This window comes from Chrysochloris asiatica, unplaced genomic scaffold (genome assembly GCF_000296735.1).
Source record: "Chrysochloris asiatica unplaced genomic scaffold, ChrAsi1.0 scaffold00022, whole genome shotgun sequence".
NCBI lineage: Eukaryota > Metazoa > Chordata > Mammalia > Afrosoricida > Chrysochloridae > Chrysochloris > Chrysochloris asiatica.
Window position 1 is genome coordinate 3,962,906 of NW_006408540.1, and position 11,950 is coordinate 3,974,855.

The window sequence follows — 11,950 nt, forward strand, 5'->3', positions numbered from 1 at the left end:
AACACAAAAAGATGAAAGACGGAGAAAGAATAAAAAAAAAACACAGAAGATAAAAATAAGAGAGAAAATGAAAAGAAAAGAACTAAACACAATTAGGTACAGGGATGAATAGAAGAGAACAAGACCAGAGATGAGAAAAGAAAATCAAGAGAAAAAAAAAAAAAGGAAAGCAACCGCAGCAGCACGGGGCAAAGGGAAGCAATTTTAAAAATAAGAAGAAAAATGAAAGCTGTGACAGAAAGGATGGAAAATAAAGGTAAAGAGATGAAGGGGAAGAAAGAATAAACAAACAAAAACAATGAAAGGAAAAAAGCTGTTGATCCAGAGAAACAAAATTCTATGGGTCTTGTATTAGTCAAGGACCTCATCTGGTGGGTGTGCCAGTGATATTCACAGCCCTAGATGGAATTCTTATAGCTCTAGGTGTTGTATAGGGCATACAATCCAGAAGTAGTTCATGCAGGCCCCCAAAAACTGGGGGATCAGAGAATTTCCATCCCAAATGGCAGCTAAGGGCAAGAATACCCACTTGTCTAGAACTACCCAGAATCACCTTTGGGTGTGAAGCAGGCTACTCCTGCTTCGAGTCCCTGGGGTTAGTGCTGCTAGTTCTCAACTCACTCTGCTTGGCTGCCAACTGTGCAGCTTACTGCTATGTGATACCAACTGCCCTGAGAGCTGGACCTTCCCTGGGAGTGCAGGGAATTAGGGATGGCCATGCCTCTGCTCACCAGGGTAACATGGGTTAAAAAAAAAAAAAAAAATCCATCTTTCTCTTGGCAAACATGTGGTATGCCTTTGTGTCACCTGCGAAAGTTGAAGATTGTTGTTCCACAATCTGTATCCTTCCCCCACCCCCCAGCCCTGCATCTATCTGTTCAGCTGTTTCTCCAAGTTAGTTAGGGTGAGTTCAGGGCAGGCCAGGACTGGCTCAGCAGGTTTGGAGCAGAGCTCACCTGAATCCAGGTGCCAGGGTTGGTGTGGATAGTTCTTAGCTTACAACTGTGTCACTGACCACTAGGCAATCTTGACAACCAAACAAATGGGAGCTTCACTGGGATGTACTCATGTTATAACTGGTCACACCTCTGGTTAACACAGGAGTGTGGGGAACAATAAAACAGTGCCTTTATCTCTGTGAGCCACTGGTTTGTTTTAGGCCTCTTGTCTCTAGAGCCGCTCACCGAGTTTAAGATGACTGAACCGCATCTGGTTTGCCAGCATAGTCAGCAGTCTGTGTCTGCTTTTGGCTGTCTGTTGAACTTCCTCTATCCACTTTTCTATCCCTTTACCTGAAGCTCAGGATTCCAGGACTATCGTCAGCATCTGTTTCACTTGGTTATCCACATCTTCATTGTAGAGGATCTGTGTAGCGTTTCTGCCTAAGCTGCCATTTTACTGCGTTCATATACAGGCTTAAAATCAACCCTGAACTTATCCTAGGTGAACATTATAAGCCGGTCCCTCAGCATAAAACTAGGTCAATGATACTTCTTAGGCAATTCTGCTTAATATTGGTTAAAAAAAATTACTGAATTCTACATTTTTGCACTTCTTTCAAGTTTTGTTTTGTTGGTAAATAATAGGATTCCACTAGCTGCTCCTTGGACACCCTCTACAAGATTACTATGAGTTAGAACTGACTTGACAGTCCTTAACAACTTTCTATTCATATTAAAGGGTCTTATGTTTATGGTGGAATCCTGGTGTGGCGCTGTGGGTTAATGCACCAGAGTGCAAAGCTGTTTGAACTGCAAGGTTGGTGGTTCAAGCTCACCAGCCGCTCCTCAGAAACCCTATCCAGGGTCACTATGGGTCGGAACTGACTCGATGGTACTTAACAACAACAACATGTTTATGGTGACATGATTCTTTATAGAAATTCTGGATACTTACTGAAGAAGAGATAGACACTGCACCAGAAAATTATAGACATACTTTAATTATAGACATACTGCAAATAGGCATGAAGAATACTTTTTTTTTTTTTTTTTGGTCAATTGGTTTCCCTTTCCCACATAAGGTATTTTTGTTAGTATGCTATGATTTTTTTTTTTTTAAGCATTAATAGGATTTAATCTTCTATTTTATTTAATTCCATAATGTTGACTATAGGTTTCTAATGAATAGTAAATATGACATTGTCTCATGTCATATACTTCAATTTGTACAAATTATGAACTACTGTTTAGTTTTGGGAAGAGTCACCCACACTGATCTTATCACCACTTCAGAATATTCAGAACCTGAGGGAAGAGAATAAGACAAATCAGCTTCACATTGGTAGAATATACATTATAATGTCGGAAACATTAAATATTGGAAAGAACATGACCTTGTATAAGAGAGAGAGCTAGGTCTGAACTTCGCTCCTGCTACTTCCTTGACTGCCCTTTGAATTTTGAGCCTCAAATACTCTCAAGCTCAATTACTTCATCCCTACCTTATTCAGTCTGTGACATTGAAACAATCTGTGTAGATTCTGACCATACTTTTTACCTTGTTTGGGAGGATAAATGAACAAAAAAACACTGTCGGTCAATCAAGAAACAAGGAATGGAGTGCCTATCTGGTATTCCACTTATTACTCAGACTGAAGACAGGAAGGAAAGACAAGATGTTTCATCTGGCAATTCATAGTGAAAAAAATCAAACTTGCTTTGTTAGCTTCCCTTGAGTTGGTTCCAACCATTGTGACTCACAGGGGTTTTATTAACTAATATTTAGAGACAAGTCTTCAGATCTTTTTTTCCTTATCCCTCTTAGTCTCAAAGCTCCACTGAAACCTGATGAACACCATAGCATCAAGCAAGTGTCTACTGACAGAACAGTGGTTCTGCACATAAGGTGTGTAGTCTAGGAAATGAGTGAGGATCTGTACATAGAAGACATGTGCTTTACTACTGAACCACCTCTGCCCTTCTAGCTTACTCTACTAAGAGTTAATTGTATGTGAAAGGTAGGGAGATCTTCACATGACCCCTTTCCTTTTCTACACAAAAAAAGTTCATGTCTTTATACTTAAAGGTCTACTCCACCATTGGTCATTTTGACTTTAAACTAGATAAAGGCATTCCTTATTTTTGATCTCTTTGTCTTGTGCTTTACCCATGCTGCTCTTTTGCTTCAACTCATCTTTTGGTCTATTCTTTTCTTCCTCTGAAGGATTTTCTAGGAAAGAAGGGTTTTGTGTGTGTGTGTGTGTGTGTGTGTGTGTGTGTTTACTTTCACTATTTTCTCTTCTAACATGGTTCTGTATTTTTTTTTCCATCCGTCCTCCACTATCTATACCCAATTTCACCCTCACCAACTTCCTTTATCACATTTTTATAGGTAGAGATGCAATCAATGTTCTGTAAAAAGCTTAAAATATATACAATATATTTTTTTAACCAAACATCATCCTATTTTTTTAATTGCTTACATTTAAATGAATAAAATTGTCTTCTTCACTTTATTTTTTGTTAAACCATCTCAGAGAAGTCTACTGACATTAAATCATGGCTGAATAATGAAAAAAGAATATTAAAAGAGGCACTAACTCAAATTGTGTTATATTCATCACCTATCTAAATTCCTGTCAAAGGGGGCTATTGGTCTGTCATTCTGGGGTCAGCTTGTGTGAGTTGGTTGAACATCCTTCAGGTGATGGAGAAGTAGAGTATACCTGCTTTAAGTGGCAAGCCATTAATAGACCAAAGCTACCCTCAACTTTTAATATAATTTTTTTTAATATACCTGAATCACACTGATTGTCAAGTATAGGAAAGAATTAAAATCAAATGCCATGTATAGCTCAGCTCAGATTAGTTCCAAGCATCCATCTTATATGTGTGTGTTTTATTTTAAAGACTGTATAAAATGTATTTGCTTATTCTTTGTGTTTATAGCTTTTTAAAAGTTGATTACAATATATTTGAAAATTCACTTAGCTGTAGGACATGCAAAGGGAATGTTATGCTTTGGGGTTGATGAAGCCTTGGAGCAGATTTTTCTGTTTTTTTTTTTTTTTGTCTTAACCTGGGTTTTCTAGAGAAACAAAAACAGTACTACACACACACACACACACACACACACACACACACACACACATATATATTGTTGTTGTTATGTGCTGTGGAGTCGGTTTCAACTCATAGTGACCCTGCACAGGATTTCTGAGGTTGTAAATCTTTACAGGAGCAGACTGCCTCATCTTTCTCCCATGGAGCAGCTGATAGTTTGGAACTGATGACCTTGTGGTTCGCAGCCTGATTCATAACCACTATGCATAGATAGATAGATAGATAGATAGATAGATAGATAGATAGATAGAGAGAGAGAGAGAGAGATAGAGAGAAAGAGAGAGAGAGATTTGTAGATTTGTATCAAGGAATTCGCTCATGATTGTAGAGCTAGGAGAGTCCAAGTGCAGACCAGGCAAACCAAGATCAGAATCCCAAGTCGTGGCACAAAGGAGGACCTTGATGCTGGAACAGGGGTGGCAGCATGGTGATGCTAATTTACCAAGGCCTGGGCAGGTACACTGCAGAGCCTGCTACATGGGGCACACAAGACAGGTCGACAGGACCAGATGTGCAGGGTCCTCCAGTGGACATTTGGTTTTCAGGCACACTTAGTGGTCAGGCCCAGCAGGCAAATGTACAGTTAGGAAGCCACTTTCTCAGATTCAAAGAACTGGAGGCTTGAGAATAACCCAGATGGGAGATCCAGATCTAGAGAGGAAGAACGCAAAGCTTTCTTACATGTCTATTATGTTAGGAGCAGGCCACACTACCATGGAAACCTTATTTCAGTTGATTGACTGCTCATAGCAAATCATCATAGAGTTAACTCTGCCTGCTCATAGCCAACCATCTCAGAGTTAACTATCAATTGCCAAACAAGTGGTAATACTGGCTCAATCAAGTTGACACAGAGCTTAACTCTCACAATATCTCATTGAACATCTTTAAAGTTCTTGCAAGTCTTGGCCTTTTTCTGACTATTGTCTGTTTATGTTGTATTATTGGTACATGTTAACTAGCACAAATAACATTTGCTTAAGTAACATTTGCTTAAATGTCTAAAACAGGTAACACAGGACTACACCATCGTATCCTCAGCCTGGAGATACTCTGCTATAACCCTAGGGTTTAGCAAATCTCACTCTCCCAATTAAGTACCTGAAGGAACCCAAATCTGCAGGTAAGTTTCCTACCCACAGTCACTCAACTTTACTTGTTCCATGGGCTGGGAAGCCCATCAGTGTGTCTTGTGTTTTGGTTATTGGTCCTACTGCTGCCACTCCTCTGCCACTCTTTCTGTCTCTGGGTCCAACAGGTTCAGTGTGCAGGGGTCTAAAAGATGCACTCGTCTCCTGGGTCACCAGTAATGAGTTGTTGTTTTTTTTAAAGAAACTTTAGCGCTCCTTCAAGTATTGGTCCAAATTTTGTTTGCAGATGTCCTGGAAGAGCATAAACAACAGAGCTTGTGTTTATGCTCTTGTGTGAGTTGTTTTGATACACATCTTGCACAAACTTTTCAAAACCCAAGTCTGTCATGGATTATTTCACAGGCCAAACCACGACTGATTTGCAAATGATTGGCCACATAATCTACTATCACTCATCTATTTGACAGAATCATTTTACATGCATGCTGAATGTTGTCATCAGTTGTGGATGTGGATGTTACGTTTTAATACAATGGCAGTGTGTATGATTTTTGACTCACCCTCTTACATAGATCCCTCTGTCTGTTTAAATGGTATTTGTATTTTTACTTACCTGATTCATAACATGAAGCTGTATTATTCCTCAGTAAAACTCCTTTTCTCTCAGTCCTAACAGAGTATGAGATTTTCTTTTCTGATATATCTGGTATCAGAAGCAGAGTTTCAAAGGTGCATTCTTTCACAATCCCTGGGACATTAAGGAAATAGTTATCGTAGGTGATGAGATGCTTTGGACTCTTAACTTCCATGCATTCTTGAGAAATACGTTGGAAAAAAAAATCTTTAGAAACAGAGCTACTCTCCCTTGTGTTTATACGTTTTTAAGTTTTATTGTGGATTTATTTTGGTGATTACAAATGAAGTTTGTTTTGTAGTAGCTGCCATTATTAAATTTGAAATGTTATGAGTAAAATATTTGAAGTCACTTTTTGGACCTCAAGCTTATTACTTTCACATGCATTATGGCCCCTTACTATTGTTCATGTTCTTAGTTATGTGGTATGCCTCACTCAAGACCATTTGAAAAATCAGTGGCTACTTTGTAAGTTTTCTTCTTATAAATTAAACTATTGTGTAAACCATAATAGAAATAAGGTTTATGGATTAAGCAATCCTAGTGGAATGACTATTTTGATTATATATATATATATATATATATATATATATATACATATACATACACACTCTGGCAGCATAGTGGTTATAAATTAGGCTGCTATCCTCAAGGTTAGCAGTTTGAAACTACCAGCCATTCCAAAACTAGCAACTTTTCAGTGGGAGAAAGATGAGGTTTTCTGCTTCTGTAAAGATTTACAGCCTCAGAAACCCCATGGAGGGTCTCATTGAGTTAAAACCAACTCCAAGGCACATCATTACCACTACCATTACCACCACCACCACCACCACCACCAAATATATATGACAAGAAAATTTCTTCCCTACAGAATACTATATCTAATTTACAGTGTCAAATTTCAGCTCCAACTCCTTCTGTACCCCTACTAGCTGCTCCCTCTGCATACACTTCGATGCCTTCTTACCTTCTCATAACAAATTATTTGATTTTCCCTTTGCCTCTAAAAACTCAGCAAATAAACCCTTACCTGAATGTCCTTTAAAATATGCCCCTGAGGTGATGCTTTTGTATCACTTGCCCTATGGACATGCTTAGAATTATGTACCATTGTTAAGGATTTTCCTAAACACTGTGAAGACGCCTACAAAATTTCTAAAAAACTTCATTTTATATCTATCCACAATTAATGCCCATGAAAGCAACAAGAAATAAAATGATATATTGTATTAATCAAAACTGCTGCAAAAGATTTCTAAAAATGTTTTTTAAAAGGTATCACTTTGAAGACTAAGCTGGCTGCTGGCAACTCCCAGCATCAGTAGGTAATAAAGCATGTCACTTACTCAAGTCCAAAAAAACTGAAGGTCAAATGAAGAGCCATATGCAGATTCCAGACCCAGGAGAAAGCAAGCAAGAGAGTGTTCAATATATAGGAAACAGGCCACGCCCCTGAGGAAACTTCATTTCAGTTGATTGGCTGCTCACAGCAGATCTCACAATGGGGGATTCTTATATCTTAACTGCCAAACCTCTAAGAGTGGCCCAGGAAGTTGACACAAAACCTTTGCTATCATACATGTGAAAGCTGAAGAACAAAGAAGAATGATGCCTTTGAATTATGGTATAGTTGAAGTATATTAAATATACCATGGACAACCAGTTTGACAGGCCACTCATCTGTCAGTTTGTCATACTGTGGTGGCTTGTGAGTTGCTGTGATTCTGAAAGCTATGCCACTGGTATTTTAAATACCAGAAGGGTCACCCATGGTGGACAGGTTTCAGATGAGCTTCCAGACAAAGACACACTAGGAAGAAGGAGTGATGACGAATATTTAGTCACTGAAAACCTTATGAATAACAGAGAAACACCGTCAGATATAGTGCTGGAAAATTAGCCCCTCAGGTTGGAAGGCACTCAAAATGAGACTGGGGAAGAGCTATCTCCTCAAAGTAGAGGTGCCCATGATGACGCAAATGGAGTAAAGCCCGTGGGAGAAAAGGCTGTGGGACTTTCATTTGCTGATGGGGCACTACTCAAAACAAAGAGAAACAGCTGTAAACATCCATTGAAAATCAGAACATGGAATGTACGAAGCATGAATCTGGGAAAATTAGAAGTTGTCAAAAATGAAATGGAACACATAAACATCAATATCTTAGGCATTAGTGAACTGAAATGGACTGGTATTGGCCATTTTGAATCTGACAACCACATAGTTTACCATGTCGAAAATGAGAAATTAAAGAGGAATGGTGTTGCATTCACTGTCAAAAAGAACATACCCAGATCAGTCATGAGGTAAAATGCTGTCTGTGATAGGATAATATCCATGTGTGTACAGGGAAGCCCAGTAATACCACTATTATTCAAGTTTACGGACCAACCACTAAAGCCAGTGAGGATGAAATAGAAGAATTCTACCAACGTCTTCAATCTGAAATTGATCAACATGTACTGATCATTAATGGTGATTGGAATGCAAAGGTGGCAAAGAGGAAGGATCAGTAGTTGGAAATTATGGCCTTGGTGATAGAAATGATACTGGAGAACGCATGATAGAATTCTAAAAAAATCAATGCTTTGTTCATTTCAAATACCTTCTTTGGACATCTTAAGAGACTACTATACACATGGACCTCACCAGATGGAGCACATAGAAATCAAATTGATTGTGCTCATGAAGAATCTGTACATGGACCAAAAGGCAGTTGTTTGAACAGAACATGGGAATACTGAATGGTTTAAAATTAAGAAAGGTGTGTGACAAGGTTGTATTCTTTCACCATACTTACTCAACCTGTATGTTGAGCAACTAATCTAAGAAGCTGGGTTCTATGAAGAAAACCATGGAATCAGGATTGGAGGAAGACTCATTAACAACTTGCGATATGCAGATGATACTTGCTTGCTGAAAGTGAAGAGGACTTAAAACATTTACTGATGAAGATCAAAGAGCACAGCCTTTGATATAGATTGTATCTCAATGTAAAGAAAACAAAAATCCACACCACCAGACTAGTAAACAGCATTCTTATCAATGGAGAAAAGATTGAAGTTGTCAAGGACTTCATTTTTCTTGGATTAACTATCAACACTCAAGAAAGCAGCAGTCAAGAGATCAAATGACATATGCATTAGGCAAATCTGCTGCACAAGATCTTTTAAAAGTGTTGAAGAGCAAGGATATCAGCTTGAGGACTAAGGTACACCTGACCCAAGCCATGATATTTTCAATAACCTCATATGCATGTGAAAGGTGGACAGTGAATAAGGAAGTCTGTAGATAATTGATGCTTTTGAGTTATGGTTTTGGAGGAGAATGTTTGAAAGTGCTACGGGCTGCCAAAAAAACCCAATGGATCCCTTTTGGAAGAAGTGCAGCCAAAGTACTCCTTGGAGGCCAAGATGGCAAAACTTTGTTTCTCATACTTAGGACATATTGTCAGGAGGGATTAGTCATTGGAGAAGGATATCATGTTTGGTAAGGTGGATGGTCAAAGAAAAAAAGGTAGACCCCCCAATGAGATGGATTGGCCAAGTTGCAGCATCAATGGACTCAAGTGTGGCAACAATTGTGAGGTTGGCCCAGGATTGAGCAGTGTTTCATTCTGCTTTGCATAGGTCGCTATGAGTCAGTACCAACTCGATGGCACCTAAGAACAACAATAACCAGAAGAATGACCACATCTGTCTTAAAGGAAGAACAGTCATAACTCTCCTTAGAGGTGAGGATGGCAATATGTCATCACAGATTTTGGATATGTTATTTAGAGTGACCAGTTGGAGCTGGAGAAGGACATCATGCTTGGTAAAGTCAAAGGTCAGTGAAAAAGGGAAGCCCTTCATTGAGATGGATTGACATAGTGACTGCTAGAATGAGGGTGGCCTAGGCCTGACCAGGTGTTTATAGTGTCACTGTAAGTTGGAATCTACTTTATGGCATCTAACAACAACATGTGTCTCATGTTTTCTTCCTTACTTTTGTTTTGACACATCTTTCTGACGGCAGGCTCATTTTCTAAGATTTTCTCCTCTCCTTGTGGCTGTGTGTAATATAAGACTACATTCCATAGCCTATTTAAAACTAACAATTCTTCTCCTGAAGCTAATGAGAACAACTATGCTAGAAATGATTGTCTAGACTTGACTGAAGACCTTTTAATGACTTGGAAATACTTAAAAGAGTCTCCTTTAACTAATCCTGATTTATTTTTGTTTGTGGATAGTTCCCATCTAAAACCATTGTCAAGCTGGTAAAGGTGTTACAACTTCTGATGTCCTTGAAAGTCAGACTCTCCCTGAAGCCACTTCAGCTCAATAAGCTGAATTAATTGCCCTCACTGGAGCTTGTAGAATTGCTTCAGAACAACCTGTTAATATTTTTATGGACAGTATATGTTGTTTTGTAATTGTACATGATTTTTATATGTTATAGAAACAAAGATAATTTTTATCCTCTTCCTAAAATGGCATAAAAATATAGCTGTAGTTCCAGACTTTCTAGATGCTCTATTACAACATAACTAACCAAAAGTACTAACCCAAACTAAAGAAACTAGGGGAAATAACATTGTTGATTATTTCAGTCAAAGAAGCTACCTCTCAAGCTATTTCTGTACTTATGACAAATAAAGGAGTCCCCAAATTTGTCTATTTATAACTTTCATGAATTAACTTTAGAAACGCATTCAAAACACCACCAATTAGCCCACACAAATGAATTTCATAAATGGAAAAACGCAGGCTGCTACCATCACACTGAAGACAGGACTTAATAAGAAAATGGTTTTACTCTATTTCTTGTATATACCTATGATGTGAGCCTATGTGAAAGTTCGCACATGGCATGAGATAGATTTATTGAGACACCAAAAAAATTTTTTGAGGCTGCTGAACATTGCCGTATTTACCCTAGCTATAACCCTGGAAAACACCTTAAAGTCCTAAGTAAACTTTAACTTCTAAGACTATGTATGAATGGCACATAGATTTTATTCAGCTTCCACCATCCAATGGTTGTAAATATACAGTAGCAATGATTTGTAGATTTTAATATTGGGTAGAAGTCTTTATTTGCTATTGTTCTACTACAATCTTTGTAACAAAGAAAGTTCTTGAAAAATCATACCAACCTTGGTAGCACCAAAAACTCATTGCAGTGATTAGGGAACTTATTTCATTGGTCTAGTCATCTAAGAATTACGTTGAATATTTCCCATTTATCAAAGGATCCATTTTTCCTATCATTCTCAGTCTTCTGGTCTAGTAGAGAGTAGAGAGAACTACAGAAAAATAAAAACCCAAAGAGCCAAGGTTTGTGAAACTTTAAATTTTTTTATTGTTATTAGATGCCATCGAGTCGGTACTGACTCGTAGTGACCTTATGTACAGCAGAATAAAACACTGCCCAATCCTGGGCCAACCTCACTATCATTGCCTTGCTTGAGTCCATTGATGCTGCCACTTTGCCAGTTCATCTCGCTGGATGTCTTCCTCTTTTTCTCTGACATTCCACCTTACCAAATATGATATCTTTCTCCAGCAACTGTTCTTTTAAATTTGAAATCCACACTATTTGGGTATCATAAACTAACCCCCATGAAATAATTACTAGGAGACCATTGCACTTCATTATGTTGTCTGTAATTACCTTAATGTTGTTCAGCCTGAAGTACTTTAGTATTAAAGCCTTTACTCTATTTTTTAAAGAATATCTTTCACTTGCTAGAAAGGTCTTTGATAAACAGAAACTGGACTCTCAAATGTCTGCTTAGCATCACCCCAGGAGGTTCTGTATATGGGAAGATATACTAAATTAAGACTTATTAGAATTCCATTGGAAGGGACTATACTTAGTCTTCCTCACTAATCCATGTGCAGCCAAATGAAAGGGAATGAAACCTTGGATTCATTTATTACAGTTAAAAAAGACTAAGTTTGCTCTTTGGACTTGCCAAATCCTCAGAGAATTAAAGGTTACATTTATGCCTCTGTGGTCAGAAGCACAATATCTGAGGCAGATAGCTGACCCAATCCCCTAAACCAAATCTGAAAATGCACCTGTTTTTTATTCTTTTAATTTTGCTACAGTCTTGCATCTACTAATACTTTCTGAGACTGAGCAGATGCTTATGCTCATAATTTGAAATGGTTTA